General features: G+C 33.5%; 1 pseudogene; it reads left to right on the top strand.

The window, feature by feature from the left end:
* The first annotated feature begins 4,518 nt into the window (after positions 1–4,518).
* LOC131843566 (fatty acid synthase-like) overlaps positions 4,519–19,309 on the top strand; it is a 48,810-nt pseudogene continuing 34,019 nt past the window's right edge.

Here is a 19,309-nt window from a genome sequence, read left to right as displayed (position 1 = left end):
TATAAAACTAGTAGAGACACATGTTATAACAGTTAAGATCTAGACGATATTGTTATGGAGTAATATATACCTCTTAATGTATAAAAACATAAAACTCATATATTTGATATTATTAAACCAATTTTAACTTTTGAATTAGTTTGTCCTTTTCCCTCATTTTATCTTCTTTATTTAAAAGAATGTGATAGAAGACCATGAGTTATAGATTTTAAAAATTCGCATGTATACCCCTTGATCTTAAAAATCTCAAACTTCCTCTAAAGATGTTTTCTCTTTATTATAAGAATAACCTTTTATAAGACGCTGAAAGATCCTGTATAAAAAAATGTTTTTAATTTTAACTAGGCTGTGTCGTCCTTTCCTTACCAACTATTTTCGTTAATTGAAAGAAAGTAATAAAATATTGTAATAAACAAACTTACCACATATATTTTAAATATTACAATAAATGTTATACAGTTTTACTAATATGTATAGTGTAACAATGAATGTACAAATATGTCGATTAGTATTGTCTATAAATAAATATTTGGCCCAAATGTGTTTTTATTTATGCCCATTAGAAAATATTTATCTACAAAATGACTTCCTGACCAGCAACTCTAGCATATAATTCCAATAGTATATACATATAGGTACAAATCATCGTTTCACACTTTGATATATCAAAGAGTATAAAAATAGTAGAAGAAGAACATCTCAGGACAATTCACACAGCGCCATTTAGCTTGGCAAGCTAAGAAGAGCTTATGTACTAGACAACTGCAACAAATACATACATTTTTTTGTAAATACATAAATAATATACATATTATTTGTATATTTACAAAAAAATATAACTTCTTCTAATCTCCTGCTTTATACTCCTTCTCCTAGTTCTTAATTACTCATCTCAATCTTTCACTATTTCTGCTATCAATGTTTAAATTTCTCGGCTCGTTATGTACTATAACACAGATATGTTATTACATATATAAACCTTGCTCTGCGCTGCTATATATATTATAATACCTACGGGTCATTTTCTTCTGCTAACTATGCTTTTTTTAAGAAAAAAAGTGATGCACACAACTAAGTGCGTGCAGCAGTTATAACATACAGACAGATAGACACGCTTCAGAATTTATATTATTGGTATTTATTAATAAGGATAAGAAAAATTGAATTTCGTAAAGAGAGCAAGAAAATTAATATTTCAATTTGACTTTACCCTTGCTACGTTTTATCACTAGATCGGTTGGGTCGGGCCAATTTATCAGATTAGCAACTGAGACTAGCTGGTTTAGTCAGGTCGGCATTTGCAAGAATGCAATATCTCAATCCGGCTAAATTGATTGGGTGCCAAATAGTTTCGACTCTACGGAACGCTATCGGCGGCTAGTTTAGTAAATAATATAAAATTAACTATTCTTTTTTCCAATCAATGTTTCGAGTTTAATTCGAATCCCGCCAAATTTTTATTTCGAATAATGAATGAATGAATAAATTCACTCCTTTTTTAAATCAATGCTCGAGTCGATTCGTTTTCCGCCAAATTTAAAAATACGAATAATCAAATAATGCGCTTTTAGTTCTTATTTCAAATTTGTTCCCCTCATTTGACACATAATATTTTTTTATTTTAAACTGTGATATCAGGAAATGTTTTAGAATGGCATTTTTTAATATTTCTTTGCAGATATAATAATAATATATTTATTTGTCAGAATATGGTATGTACAATGGTGGTAATTATATATAATATATGTTTCATCATATTCTGCTGTTTCCAGAGTACAAATATTAATTCTGTAATCCTCATTATAAATCAATCAAGACATTATTAATATTTAATTAATAATTTTAAACGTTTTGTTTGCAAACTCTGCCTCACTTGGAACACTTTTTTGTATGAAACTATGCATGCTCTCTTTGAGAAACATTACGTTTTGTTACATATATTATATTTTAGTTATTTTCTCCTAAACTCTTATATAACGTTATGTCAATTATTTTGTGACCAGACTTTTAATTTCGGATTTCATCGTCACAATCATTTGAAATTTATACAGTGTATATATGTAGGTATGTAAATATTTACAATATATTCCTAGTTTCATAACGTCACGAATAAATAATTGTATAAGCAATTATAAGCATATATTACCAATGTGGACTTTGCTCAAAGTCGTAGCGTGCATTCTCAACTATTTCAACCGCTAGTTTTTTTTATTTGTTTGTTTGGGCTACCGTCAGGTGCTTGGACCTGTAGCACTACCTACAGAGATCTATTGTGCTCGCCCTTCTTCAGAGTTCGCTACCGGTCAGGGACAAGATTTGATTATTCGTTTTTTTTTTGTGCTCTGTGCCCGCGACTTCATCCACGTAGTGAACTAATGAAGAAGATATATTTAGTTCGAGTATAACCCAAAAAGTAGTTTTATCGTTCTACTTAAAAAATCACGATACTTTCATACAATCTTTCAGCTACTCTTTCAACCCCTTACAATCCTTTTTGGCACTAAAAAGGAGCCTATGTCCTTTCTTAGTGTCTATACGATGTATCTGTGTACCAAATTTTATTTAAATCAGTTACTATTATATATATTCTTTGTTGCATTAATAATATAATTTAAAGACAATGTGAGCAAACGTGGACTTAGTCCTAGAAGAGATCTTCCAGACAATCTAAAACAGTGGCATATGTGATATTGAGTGGTGCAAAAAATGACAAAACTACTAAATAAATTCCATACTATGACAAACTAAAAATATTCAAATACGTTCCCATTGTAGTCATAACGAGCAGCGTATACCATTTTAGTAATGCGTTCTGCCCTGAATTTCAGGAATGACGGGCCGCGTCCCAGTCGAGACGGACCGAAACAGAAATTGCCTGAATTGTTATCCATTGTTAACGTAAGGAATTCTGTATTTATTTACATAACCTAATTGTACAACTAAGAATCTAAAATTAAAAAGCTTAAAAAATATAATATAATGACTAAAATATATTAAAAAGCCCTTTAAACGTTTGTGTATTAAAATATAATATAATATAAATTACTTTCCAATCTAGTGTACATATGTAGATAATAATCATTATATAAATACGTTATATGCGATACGTGACGTATAAACTTTGTACCCCTTTTTATAAAAATTGCATGGAAGAGTATGAAATTTCGCACACTGTTAATACTCATAGTAATAATATCACGCATACTGCCATGACGCTCTCGTAGTCATACTGCATCTGTGCACCGTGCAACATTTGTGCATCTGTGGCGCATTACTTTTGCCCGGGAAAATTAACGACAAAATGGCTGTCTTCTGCAGACATTCTTATAAAATATTGTACTTCTTCTATCTATTAAAAAAATCGCTTCAAAATCCGTTGCGTAGTTTTAAAGATTTAAGCATACATACATTTACATTTGCTTTATACTATGTATTGATGGCAGCCTGTATGTACCGGTGGTTTAGCACACCGCTTTACTATCCGATGGTCGTGGGTTCGATCTCTCGCATGGTACAAACATTTGTATTCCTGAGTATGATTGTTTGTATCGGTCTGGGTGGTTTCTATGTACAAGATGTATGTATTTACAAAAAAAAAATGTATCCGTGTATTTATATCAGATGTCTAGTACCTATAACACAAGCTCTGCTTAGCTTGGGACTAGATGGCTTTGTGAGAATTGTCCTGAGATATTATATATTATTATTATTAATAACGTTGATGACAATGATTATTTTAGATTATCTAAGTATTGTGTCCCTGTTTGTTGTCTAGTATTTGTTTTATTAACATTCGATTTTAAGAAGTTGTAACTAACACTATGGATAAAAATCCGAATAAACAATATTATTATTATTTATTATCTTTTCTTTTCTCTCCTAAGTTCATCTCATCAGTTAGAAGGTAATACTCACCCACACAAGCTTTAGCCAAGTGTGGGAGAGGTTGAGTCATGTGAAGACTTTATTGGGGAAGTCAGGAATTTTCTAATTCTAATTTTTCTATTTTATTATTATTACAATAATTATTATTATATTTGTAACGAAGCATAAAATACGAATAATAATTCCTATCTATCTAAATATGTTCCTCCCATTATTCGATACACTCTTGACAGAATGGTCGTGGTCATTATGTAGTGGAGTGAGAGGCAGATTTCATCCGCCTTACGATGTGATATAGTGATGCAAATTAGCACGTTCGATAGTAGATTGTGCCAGTGTACGTTTTATCTAACGACGCAGTTGCTAATATATATAGTTTATGTAATTAGTCTAAGCTTATATAATTCAAAATATGTAACAGATAATATATAAGTTACACCCTACTGTGTGTGTTTACTCTCACCACCGCTCCTGTTATCACGACAACTCGCCATTTTTCCCTACTGGCTGTTTTTCTGATACACTAAATGAAGTGGACACAGATACCGTTTTGACTTATTTTTTACGTTGTAGAACATATATAAATATATGTGTTGACGGTAAAAGACCCCGTGAATGATCACCCACATGGAAATGTCATTTTTGTCCGTGGATGATCACACACAGGGTCTAGTGCCCGTGGATGATCACCCACAGGGTCTAGTGCCCGTGGATGATCACCCACAGGGTCTAGTGCCCGTGGATGATCACGCACAGGGTCTGGTGCCCGTGGATGATCACCCACATGGTTTAGTGTCCGTGGATGATCACCTACGGGGTCTAGTGTCCGTGGATGATCATCCACAGGGTCTAGTCAACTCTACACTGTATGACAAGCCGCTAAATGGATGCGTCGTACTAGACCCCGTGAATGATCACCCACAGGGTCTAGTGCCCGTGGATGATCACCCACAGGGTCTAGTGCCCGTGGATGATCACGCACAGTGTGTCTGTTTTGAATAGATGTTTTTTTATGATCATCACCAGAGAAGAGACGTGACCAAAGAAGGTAAGGATGCGCGATTGTGTTAATGTAAATAGACGTTGCTTGATGCCGAGTTCTTCGAAGATGGAAACATTTGTCCTAAATTTAATCTACGAAATCCGAAGCAATCGTCTTCAGCACCACATTTCTAAATCTTTCTCTTTTCCATTACACGCAGGGTCTCTTCAAACTATTACAAGAAGAGGACAGAAATATCTATCTATCTTATTCATAAACTGTTCATATTTATCAATCAATACAATAAATTCTTATATAAATCTAAAATATAACACAATTTATGACTGACGCAAGTAACAACCGGGGCCAACTGTTGGACGCAGAAGAATTCAGAATTAAATTAATACTTACTTCCTTACTAAAAGTTTAAATCAAAGTAACTCTGTCTGTCTGTGTCGCGTTTTCACGCCGAAACTACTGAATCAAATTAAATGTTAAATTTCGGTCACAGATAGTATAAAAAGGGAAAGGACATTTATCTTATATTTTTTAATGCGAAAAGAGGTTGAAAGTTGAGATGAATGGTTGTATGGAAGTATCGTCATTTTTAAAGCTAGAAGCTTGAAATTTATTTTTTACGCTGTTGATTAAATATATAAATATATATGAAATTATAAAAACTTTGTAAAAGCTAATAAAAAAAAAATAGGTGTAAAAAATAGGGTAAAATAAAATAGGTGTTAAAAATTTATATGGAAATTCGCAATTTTTTAAGCTAGAACGAAGATCATCTGTGTCTTATTGGTAAAATAATTAGCCTAATTAATTAAAAACGCTATACAAGGTTGTATACACTGTTCCACGCGGACGAAGTCGCGGCTACAGCTAGTTAATTTTATACATAAATATAGTAATTCAAGGTAACACGTGCCTGTATAGAGAACGTGTTTCCATTATCATTAATTAGGTATTCCAACTAAAACAATATCACTCATTTCCTGGATCACTTGTGTAATCTAGTAATGCTTGATCTATGTCTATCCTGATATTTTTTTTTATTTCAAATGTGTTTGCGCTTGATCTTACCTCATCTGATGATAAATGATGGCAAGACCTAGGATGTAGCGCGCTTCCCCAGAAGCAACAGGAATAAAAATAATCTTTATTCAAATAAACTCAATACAAGCACTTTTGAATACTTAGTAATATTTTTAATTCTACCACGTTTCATTAGGAACGCAAATTCATCACAAGAAAAATGAGCAAGAAACTTGTGTTTTGCAGTTTTGAATAGATGTTTTTTTTATATTTATCAATCTATGAACCATAGACTTGAAGATCCGGGATTTTATTTCTCCACACGATGTATATGTATGAGTATATTTTTTTGTATTTGTCTGAGTGTTTCTATGAAATTTCAGGATGAGAGCAAGATATCTTAGCTCTCTGGAACGGGACGTATGATTGGTAATCCAGTTATCATGTGATAACGTGAGATCTGTAGCAATGTTCATGTATAATATTTACGATTACATCTTATTTTTAAACTAATTACTTTGCCTTAAATTCACGCCCTGAAAACTGTGACACAAGAATAAGAATAAGAATAACATTTATTTCATAAAATATAACTTACATAAGTAACATTGTAACTATGACCCCACACTAGGCTATGCCTGTATCGTGGAAATCAAAGCAGGTTTGACAGTTAACGTTACATTGGTACGGCGATCAGAGTGCATATAAAAATTTTGTGTTTATATAATATTAATACTAGTAATATATGACAAAAAATAAAATAAAATAATGAAAGAATAACAAGAATATACACATTCATTTAATGTTAGACATAGACACCTATATAAATATCTTACATTATAAATAAACTGGCTTTTTAAAAAAAGTAATTCAATTGAGTTTCTTGCCAGTTCTTCTCAATTGTATCTATATACCAAACTGGACGGGAAAAAAAAATTATACTGTAAAAACTTAACGTTCATAAGCGGCTAAAATTTCCTATAACAAATATATAAATGATTTTTGAATTTGAATTTACAGTTAAAAAAATTAAGCTTTCCATACTAATAACCTAGTTCTAAATTAGACTAGATGGCGTTGTGTGAATTGTCCAGTTATTTTTATTATATAATAAGTGCCTAAAAACGATAATTATTTTAATTTTTCAGGAAGAACAAACTAACTGACTGCCCAACTCATGGTAAATGTTTTTTTTATTGTGGACTTTGGCTATTATCAGTTGTTAAGGTCTGTAGCACTGCGACCAGCATAGTATATAGTAACTATTGTGCTCGCCCTTTTTCAAAATTCGCTACCTACCCGTCAGGGATAAGAATTGAAGGATATTCTTAGGAGCGATGGTTTTTATCTCCTCAGGTTATAGTGTATACTTTCCAAAGATATTTTGTTTACGCATGAGTGGGCTAAAACCACATAGGATCTGTATTGACATTTCCTCTTCTGCTTGGCAAATTATGTAAATGGTAGGTGGTAACAGTCGCTTATATACATGAACAGCACCACGGTCATCGCATCGTGTCGTGATGGTGTACCCAACATTCGTTCCATTCCAGAGGTTTATTATGCCATGCCTCCGTAAGCATAAATAAAAAACGTCTATACTTATAATAAAAATCGACTTTATATATAAAATTATTGTCTATGCTAATCATTGAAACGATTATTTCAGATTTGGATGCGCTTTTCACTACACATTTACACTCCATATTTTTTGCGAACAAATTAAAACTACCGTGTCTCATTGAAAAATGAATTTACCGACCCGGGCCCATTTATGCATTAAAATTTAAATAAATAAATAAATATATACACATAATGTTAGTAATAAAAAAATCTGCGTTATGTGGAAACAAGTCCACATATACAAATCAAAATTCCATTTTTTTGACTGATTAAATAAAACTATTGGTACAGTCCACGACACAAATTAACATTGCAAATTCAAAGACAGTGGTAAGTGTATTTTACTATACAGGTTGTATTTTATTTATATGTATGTCTATATGTCATATTATATTACATTTATGTTATAATACTTATATTTATTAAATCTGTCTAATATAAATCTGTCTTATAATTAATTTTAGCAGGTGCTAAAATTAAATGTTATTAATATTATAAACGCAAATTTTGTGAGTACAAATGGATACAAATGGATGATTTGTTACTATTTCACACAAAAACTACTAAACAGATTTTGATAAAATTTTACAGTAATATAGCTTAGACATCAGAATAACTCATAGGCTATAAATTTCATGCGGGTGAAATCGCGGGCACAGCTAGTTTGTATTATATATAATTTTATTTTTAATTCAATCATTAAGTTCTGTTTAGTCGTTTAAAAACAAAAACGTAACAGACACACAGACATACCTTTGCATATATAGATATAAATGACCTAAATAAAAAAATAATAGAGCACAAAATCTGAACAGCCTGTATACACTTCGCTTCTAAATTATGTACCTATTAGTGTATATTAAAATTTGCAGGATCATTGCCCAACCGCGTAGATTAAACGATGGATATAACAATATAAGGTAAGCCATACCTTGATCAAAGTTTAGAACAGATTCAGTTGTGCCACTAAAAATTAAATGTAAGTAGAGTTTTAATTATTCTGTATGATTCAAATTGAGAATGTTCTATATTTGAAATTATTTTAACAGAAATTGTGCCACTGAAAAATAAATATAAGTACGTTTTCATTTACTCAATAAAATGCATATTCTCTCGATCAGAGTTTAGAACAGATTTAGTTGTGCCACTAAAAATTAAATGTAAGTAGATTTTTAATTATTATGTATGATTCAAATTGAGAATGTTCTATATTTGAAACTAATTTAACAGAAATTGTGCCACTGAAAAATAAATATAAGTACGTTTTCATTTACTCAATAAAATGCATATTATCTCTGATCTATTTTTAAATATTCTAATCTTCTATTTAAATATTCTAATAAATAATCTTCTTCTTCTATACTTATAATAGAGCGGTCAATTCTGTATGAAATATATTTCCAAAATTACTATCAGGAGATGATTAGTGATCGATACTGATGCCAAAAATGCAATCAGTAATTTTTTTTCTGTCTGTCTGTGTGTATGTTCGTTATAGAAACAATAATTACTCGACGGATTTTAACGAAACTTGGTACAATTATTCTTCATACATCTGGGCAGGTTATAATATACTTTTTATCACGTTACGATCAATAGAAGCAGAGCAGTGAAGGAAAATGTTAGGGAAAACATTACAACCGCTGAACCGAACTTATTTTACGAAAAACGATGGAAACGCAGACAAAGTCGCGGGCAACAGCTAGTTCAAAAATAGATCTTTTTCTTAATTACCATCCTACAGGGTCTTGACTTCACAGTATTATGCTGTAAAATGATTTTGTTTTAATTTTCATTAATATGGAAGTAAAAATAATCATCAAATATTTAAACACAATTAATATTTTTGTGGAGTATATGAAATACTATCTGCATCAATCTGTCTATCTATCTACATAAATATTATTTGCATTTCTGTCTATGTTTTAGAAATATAATTTAGCCTATGTCGTGATCCGAGACTGAAAGTCAAAATAATCATATTAGTACTATCTGAAGTAAAGCCTATATTTCTTTTATCTATATTTCTTGTGTTACATTTTAAAGGCCGTGAAATTACAGGTTTTATTAAATATAATTTAAATGGTAAACAAGAACAGCACTTTATTTATTAGACGAATTAAATAAAAAGTACAGCAACTCACATTTAAAATTATTACTGTTGTACAATTACATAGCAACAGTAATGACTGAATAGGAAATCGTTAAAATATCATTATTTTAACGTTAGGAACAATGAGACATAGTGGCCCTATCTCTTAAATCTTAAACAAACACGTGTACACAATAGGTGTTACAGATAGTTCTCTTTGTCGGGGCTGCTTTGAAGCCAAAGAAACGGCTCACGTTATACGTAGCAGTACCTCGGAACGGTGAGGTCGGTCCGTAAAGTCTGTGAAGATACCAGAAGGTTTGCGCTTCTAGGAGGAGCTAGGCTGGCTACTTCAGTAGTCTCGACTCTTCACGCACAACGGCCCAAATGAGAGCCTAAATGAGGATGGTAGAGTCCAATTTACACTACATTATTGACTGTAGTGAAGAAAATACGAATATTAAATCAAATATTAGTAAGCGAATGGTAGTAAACTTAACCTACCACTTACGATCAGCCCCGAATCTTAATTTTTTTCGAGGCGGGGTTAAAACTAAAAATGCCGCCCCACTAAGACTCTCCCCCCCCCCCCCGTCCAACATTTTTACAATTTGTCTAATGATTAATGTTAATTATTGTGGCTTTATTAACTGTTGTATGTTTATTTTCAAATGCATTGAAATAAACATAAATTTTCAAGTTAATTGTGTACTTGACGTCCGTCTGTCTGTGGTCAAGTTATCAAAGGTGCGTCGAAACTTCGAATTTGCCGTTCCTAGAACTTGCTGCCCGGGGCACGGGCCCCGTGTTGCTCCCCCTAGATCCGGGGCGTGCTTAGGATTGGTGTCGATGATCGCGAATTCGATTTCTCGCTCGATACAAACACGAGTACGATTGCGATCCTTTCACCGTTTTCTAAGTATTTCGTACTTATGTATTTAGAAATTTATTTCAATATTTATTTAATTCTCACAGCACAACTGCTTAGTCAGTAAATAAAATTTATCCTGGTTTATTATTATTTAATACATTTACACATTTTTTTATACAGATGTCATCAAATAATAAGGACTTTTCATCTGGTTATCGGCTATCACACCCACCTCCTGGTGAAGAGGTCTACATTACCGGCATATCTGGTAGTTTTCCAGACTCCGACTCCGTCATAGAACTGCAGGAAAATCTATTTAACAAGGTAAATACCATACCTCACCTTACCTCTGTATTAATAATAATAATCATCTTGATTTGTCTCCAATAAAAACTAACACACTTATAATATAATTTTAAAGTAATGAACGAGACAAAACGCTCTGGGGGCAGTGAGTCCACCCTCTCTGCTATTCAGTTATAGTCTGTATTGACATATGCAAATAGCTTGACCTAACGTTGCTCGGTTGCTCATAAAATTGTAAGTTTTGTACATAGTTATGTAGCATATGTGAGCAGAACTATGACGTCATGGCCTTAGAGGTTTAGGAACCACCTTACTTCGACTGTTCGCGGATATGAGTAAGATTCCTCGCACAATACAAACATTTATATTCATGAAAATGACTGTTTGTATCGATCTGGGTATTTTCTATATATAGTATAAAGATATAATAATAATCTCAGTACAATTCACACAGCGCCATCTAGACCCAAATTAATTTAGCAAAAGCATTTGTTATGAGTACTAGATGACTTATACGTATACATAGATTTTATTTTTGTAAATACATACATATTATACATAGAAAACACCCAGACCGATACAAACAATCATACTCATGAATACAAATATTTGTGCCGTGCGAGGAATCGAACCCGCGATCATTGGACGTCAAGCGGTGTGCTAGACCGTTAGACCACCGAGGTCGTCGAAATTTATGTATTTATATAAAAAAATAACTACGTATTTATATATCAGTTGTCTAGCAGCCACACAAGCTCTGCTTAGATTAGGACTAGAAACTGTGTGAATTGTCTATTGAAGGTATTATTACTATTATATTATATATATTACTAGCTGTCCCGGCAAACGTTGTTTTGCCTTAAAATAAAAAAAAAAATTAGGGTTGGACTACCCCTAACATTTAGGGGGATGAAAAATAGATGTTGGCCGATTCTCAAACCTACTCAATACGCTCACAAAATTTCATGAGAATCAGTCAAGCTGTTTCGGAGGAGTATGGGAACGAAAACTGTGACACGAGAATTTTATATATAAGATATGACGCCCGTGATGCGCTGGACTAAGTAAAAACTATCCAATCCAAATCACTAAGATGTCTCTTATCCTGTAATTTTCCTCTCTTATGTCACCCTTTAACCGAAATACGACTTACAAAGCAAGGTCGGCTGAAACACAAAATAGTTTTTACAAAATCTTCCTCGTTATATTATTTAGTATTTATAGATAGTTTTAGACTCTTGATCTTAAATAACCTTTTATTTCAGGTAGATATGATATCGGGTGATGACAGACGATGGGAGTTTGCCAACACTGACGTACCCCATTGTAGCGGAAAGATAAACAAATTGAATAAGTTTGATGCATCCTTCTTTGGAGTCCATTATAAAGAAGCACATGCCATGGACCCAATGGCCAGGATTTTTCTAGAAAAGGCTTATGAAGCTATTTACGACGCTGGTAAGTGTTTTTATGTAATTGGCTTTATTTCGTTTAGTTCACAGAGATTGCTTGTCTCTTGGCTCTTCAGAATGTCATTTGTCCCTACCACTCGCATTTTCCCCACCACATTTATTTCAGAAAGTTGATGTTGCTAATTCCATATCGTAACACAGTGGCGCCCTCTAAATACAGTTGTTTTTACAATAATGCATGCAATAAACATTTTAAATAAATTATCTATCTTATATCTGTAGTTTGAGTAACATAATGTTTTATTTGTTATTATAATGTTACAGATTTTACTATATTAATAGAATAGTTTATTAAATTTGGCGCAGTGCCCTACATATATCATATATATCCAGTAATTATCTTTAAATTTTAACACGTTTTCCTTAAATCTGCCTATTATAACTACATCTTGATCTCCTCATCCCTTTCTTTTTATTTTTCCTTTAATAATAATGTTTATAGGTTCTTAGTGTGGTATCTTGTGTACCTTTGATCCCGTTTTTTTTTTAAAGAACCGATACAAAATAATCTTTTTATTCATTCATTCATTCATCAAGTTTTAATCCCTTTAATTTTCTTTACTCATATATTGTCATGATACATTAAAAGTAAAATGTAAATTGTTAGGTATGAATCCCAAAGAGCTGGAAAACACAAAGACAGGAGTGTTCATTGGTACTTGTGTCGCTGAAGCTCAAACAAGTTTGCTCTACAACAGAATGCATGTCAACAATTATGGTATTATTGGGTAAGTTATACTGTTATATAGAGTTAGTGGGTATGTCAATCCAAAACATTATACATATGTGTATATTATACTTGCCGTTAAATTGATTGAGATAAATAAATAAGAAAAATCTGGTGGAGTAGTCATGAAATTGAATAATCTATGACGTGGTCGAGTATCATAAACAGTCATGATGAATTAAATATCCAGACAGGCTGTGGCATGGTGGGACGGGTTGTTGGGCTCTATAAAATGTGTGGTGAGCGCAGTGACGACTGGCTCACCCGTTATGCTTTTAAACGGGTACTGCTTGTACAAGTCCCTTGTCTGCTGTAACTATTTATATATTTATGGCAACATTACTATTTGGCAGCTTGTAGTCACACATTATCTTAAAATTCTTCAAACCTTTCTTTAAAACCTATGCGGTATTCATCGCAAATACATGAACAGCTCAGCACCACGCCATACTGTGAAGCTCGTGGAATCACTTATAGCGTTGTCATTTCACAGGACTAAGATGACAGGCATGTTCATATTTTGAATTCCTGTACCTAATCTGCAATCTATAACAGAAAAATACACACAAACAAACATACCTTACAAAGCAATCTTGACGATTAAGCAAGATTACAATTGCCCGCAAGACGACATGGATAAAATTTGCTGATTCCCATAGCCCGCCCGAATAAAGCGATTGAGGGGATAAATAAAAATTCAATTGAATTATTAGTAGTAAATTTAATAATACCTCATTCACTATCAAATAAACATTTGGAAAATCATTTGCGGCGCCTTCAAAATCCTTCCCGTTCTCTCGTTCACTAATTGTAATATATACATAGATAGATAAAACTCGACGATTAATTTTTATCTTCCCCAGGAGTTCCAAAGCTATGTTTGCTCATCGTATCTCAAGGTGGCTCAAGGTTCAAGGTCCTACTTATACAATGGATTCAGCTTGTTCGAGTTCCTTTTATGCTCTAGACCATGCATATGCAGCTATTCGAAATGGACAGTGCCATGCTGCTATAGTTGGTGGATCTAACTTATGCCTTCATCCTCATTTGACGCAGCAGGTCGCTAGGTAATATTAGTAGCAATAATAACCCCAGTACTATTTACACTATTATATATATTAATACCTATACGTAGCAATAATTCTTTAGTGCCTTTAGTAATGATAGTGATGGCCTCTGTGGTCTTGCTATTTAGCACACCGCTTTAATTCCGATAGTCGCGGGTTCAATTCCTCGCACGGTATATTAATGAGTATTGTTTGTATCAGTCTAGGTGTTTTCTACGTATATTATGCATGTATTTACAAAATATATGTATATATATCTTTTGTCTAGTATCCATAACACATGTTCTGCTTAGATTGGCACTGGATAGCGCTGTGTGAATTGTGCAATATTAAATAAAATAATGTAATATGAAACTATCTCTTTATATGTTGATTTTTTATTTTATTTAGTCGTTGTAAAAGTTTTGATAATGCCGCTAATGGCTATGTTCGTTCTGATGTGAATAGAAGGTAACCTATTTAATATTATCATAAACTTTTTTATAACTTTTTTAATAGATTTCCTTCTTTAATATCAATATTATAAATAATATGCTTATCTGTCTGTCTGTGAGTTTTTTACCTTTTGCAATAAAACCGTTAAAAGGATCGAAATTAACTTCCACAACCTTACGACGAAAGTACGTAAGTATGGTTGACATAAAAAACTTAGTGAATATATATTGATGAGATGATGATGATGAGAATCCGATAATAGAAACACGGATATTAAACCAAAATCATTTCGGGCCGTGGTCGCCACTCGAGGACTTTATTGCTCCAACGGCCATCTGTCGTATTACTACTAGGAGTATTAGTACTACAAGTATTAGAAAGGAGGTGATTCTACTGCAGTAGAATCACCTCCTTCCGAAATATTGACCAGGTGAAGTATTTACGTACGACAGATGGCCGTTGGAGCAATAAAGTCCTCGAGTGGCGACCACGGCCCGAAAAACGCAGCGTTTTCAATACCGACGATCTGGTCAAGATCGTTCTTTAGCATACCGATCATCGTGGAGATAAATAATACGTCTTCCGGGCTGCGATGATGATGATAATGATGATGAAGTATTTTCATTACCTTTTTGACAATACCTCTGATTTACCCGTTTAGGTTAACAGCCGTAAATTTATAAGATCAGAGGCATGACATCTTAGTACTGTGGAATGGCAACGCAGTGGTATCACTACTGATACATAAAAAAAAAATAAATTAAAAAACTACTACTCACTACTCGTGAATATACATTGATGTCAGATCATTATGTTTATTTTATGTTTCAGTGTATAGTTATGATTGATATTTATTTATATAAAATATGGTAGTATGTCGTAATTGTTTACTCTGTGTTATCTGCCTAGATCTATGTATGTATCTATATTATTATTATATGTATGAAGATATCCGCAGTATAACAACGTCGTAGCACCTCGTTACGACATATGCTGAGCGGAGACCTATTTGGTACTATGTAATTAATATAAACCAGTATGTCATTTAAAAATATTTTTATCATTGTTATGTACCAAATAAATTATTTTCTTTCTTTCCTTTCTTTCATTATATCCGTAGTACTTCATGTATATAGGTGATGGTTACCGCTTACCATCGGGTAGCAATCAGTGTGTTTTCTATTCCAATTACATTTTTTTTATATTTGTTCTCGAAATTATTCAGTGTCATAAATTAGAGTTACGGGTCACACTGATCAAGTTATTATTACTATCATGTCTTATAGGGTACATGCTCAGTTAGTACATGTGAAGACAAATTGTGATGGCTTCAAAGACAATGGGATTATGTATCCAGCAGCTGAAGGGCAGAATATTCTGCTAAGAGAATTCTATGAGGAATGCTCCGTCGTGCCTTCTACATTGGAATACGTAGAAGCTCATAGTGGTGGTACGTTTATATTTATAACTAGCTGTTCCAGACAGTATCGACTTCGTCCGAGTGGAATTTTATTTTTCAAAATAAAAATAGCCTAAGTTACTCCTTATTACAGCAGCTACCTGCCAAAAAATTCCAGCCATTTCAGTGATTAGTCGGAACAAACAGACCGACAGACGTCTGTCTGTCAAAAATTGTAAAAAATGCTATTTTGGTGTATGTACCGTATTTTAGCGGTATAGATTATTATTCCTGGCCACTACTATAATCGGAATACACGTTATTGCAAACCGTAAAAGATGACCTCACGAGGAAGGCAGAATAAGAATGCGGAACAGCCGTTGTCAATGTACAGATAGGCTTGTTTGCCACCTACGTAGTATATAAAAAAATTGTTAACACTCAGTACCCGTCCACATGTTTACATCTCTACAAAACTGAGATTTAATTTCAGTGTAAAACTGTAAACAGTGAACAGTAAAAGCAGTCCGCGTTGCGGCTTCGTGTTGATTGTACACTTCCTATGCTTTGAAAAAAAAATTGCTTACACGTTTTGCATCAACTGTAAATATGGTGGGGCAACTAATCTTGAAGCTTGTTGTTGAAACTTGTCGGCATTATCTGTTATACTTTAATGTATTAGAGCATTAAAATCTTTTATATCTTTTCCTTCAGGAACCCGTGTTGGTGATTTGGAAGAGGCAATCACAATCGACGAAATATTCTGCGCTGGACGTACGGAACCAATATATACTGGGTCTATCAAGAGTAACATAGGCCATTCTGAAGGTGGTAGTGGAATTTGTTCCGTTGCTAAGGTAATTTTGCAATATAATTGAACAGAATAAGTTTGAGAACATGATGACGCAGTAGTCGTTGTGTAGTGATTTACTAACTTAAACACCCAGGAAGGAAAGGTATTGTTAGTAATGGATTAATAACGCCATTGCTGGTAATGACATGGCGTCATTGGCAGGTTCATCACGATGCTGATTCTTCTAGAAACCAGCATCATACATTCTTGGTGAATTTTCAATAATTGATCAGACCTCATTCTAATCCTATCATACTGTACTGGTGCCTCGGTAGCGTAAACCGCCAGCGCAGGCAGGTGAACCTTTCCATAATCATACATAAAAATACTCTCCATATGGGTTCATCCATGTCGTAAGTTCAAATCTGGATGAAAAAATATTTGGATATCAATTTTACATTACTGATGAAACTCTAGCAAATACGAACATGTCCAATATTATTCCGAGAGTTGTTACTCGTAGTAGGCTAGCGAAATGTCGCGTTGTATACAAATATACACAGCAAAATGGGGGCATTCCAATTGTTGCATCCCTCGTAATGCTGTCAAACCTGTCATATAGTCAGCGATTCACTTGGCGCAAAATATGATGCCTGGAGAGTATTAGTTAAAAGAAGCATTCCTAGTGGTTATGACCTTCACCCTTGAGGAACAAACTAAGAAGAAGAATTGTTGCGTTCACTATGAGGTCGATAATTGACAATGACTCTGACTATTCCACCTGCAATAACAATCAGTAATTTCACTACTATCCTTTAATAATTCTAAACTAACCACATGTGTAAAATATATTAATTATTTTACTACTTAATGGATATATATTATTTAATTTGGTGTCGCTGTAATTCCCCCCCCCTCCTCTCTTCCCGTGGGTGTCGTAAAAGGCGTAATTCATCGACATGTGTGACAGACGTTCTACAAACTACCATCATACTGCGATCGCCAACCCGCATGACCAAGCGTGGCGATGATGGCGATCAAATATTTGAGACCATTGCTGAAAAGTCAATACGTCTTTCGGGCTGCGATGATGATGATGATGATTTGATGCTTGCCTCGTTGATCATACCTCGTTCAGAGGTGAAACACGCGTTCCAATATGGGTGTAGACTCAATAACGGTCGGAATTTGAACACCATTAGAGAAGGTCATAAAGGTAGTCAAGTTGTCTCAATATTTCTTTAGTGCAATTGATGGCATTGGTAGTCAGAAGCACAGCGCCTTACTTCCATTGTCGTGGGTTCGATTTCTCGCATGATAGAAACATTTGTATTCATAAGTAAGACTGTTTGCATTGGTCTGTGTGTTTTCTATGTATATTATGTATGTATTTACAAAAAATACTATATACATAAGTAGTTGTTGTATTGTGTATTATATCAGTTGATTAGTGCCCATATTACAAGCTCTGTTTGCCTTGAAACTAGACGGCAAGGCGCTATGTCAATTGTCAATTTATACTATTTATGTATTTTTCTAGATGATCATCGCATACAATACTGGTTTTATTCCTCCAAATCTACATTTCAAGACTCCTCGCGAAGACATTCCCTCATTAGTCGATGGTCGTATCAGGATTGTGACCGAAAAGCAACCCTGGAACAGGGGTTTGGTTGGCATTAAGAACGCCGGTTTTGGTGGCGCGAACGCTCATGCACTTTTAAGAAATGTGGCGCGAGAAAAAGTAAGTCATTGTCACATTCATGACAGCTTAGACATCTGGAATGGCAACGCTTGTGTGGCAATGCGAGTGTCACATGATAACATGACTTCTGTACTACTGATCATTTTTTATAGTCATATATACATATATAAGGCCTTGATGATCTAGCGGTTCAATATCGCCTGATTGCCAATAGTCGCCGGTTCCATGAGTGTTCTTCGTGTCTTCGGGGTTGTTTTTATGTATATTACGTATATATATAAAAAAATTAAGTTAAGTATTACTTGTTATTATGGCTTTGCTTAGGACTAGCTATCATTGTGTGAATTGTCCTTGGTTGTTATTTTTTTTTTATGTTTTGAAATTGTTTTCCTACTACTATAAAAAAGGCAGATATTGAACACAATAGAAAATAGACGAGGAAAAATGTTGGGTCACTTGATACGGCATGATGATTTCATGAAAATTATTATTGAGGGGAAAATAGAAGAAAAGAGGGGCAGGGGAAGACCAAGGCATAGCTAAATCAAACAAATTGAAGACAAAATGGAAGTCGTGTCGTATCAAGAATTAAAGAGCATAATGGAAGATCGCGGAAAGTGCCAAGAGCTCCACCGACAAGAGCATAGCTCTTAAATTATGAATGAATGAATCATTACTAGTAATCGCTCAATGGCGAACTTACCATACTAACTTTAATTAAATATGGTTATGTTTTACATTACATTCAATATGTTTTACATACAGTTACAATTAATATTAAAGACAAATATTACACTATTCTCAATTTGTCATATAAATTGTAGTGTGTGTAATGTTTTCTTATTGATTTAATGTATTTTATGCCTAATTTTTAAGAAATGTTAGCATTCTGCACTCATTCTCTATATATATCA

This window comes from Achroia grisella, unplaced genomic scaffold (assembly GCF_030625045.1).
Source record: "Achroia grisella isolate CSIRO2021 unplaced genomic scaffold, CSIRO_AGI_Agris_v1 utg319, whole genome shotgun sequence".
Classification (NCBI taxonomy): Eukaryota; Metazoa; Arthropoda; class Insecta; order Lepidoptera; family Pyralidae; genus Achroia; species Achroia grisella.
This window is presented reverse-complemented; position numbering and strand designations above follow the sequence as displayed.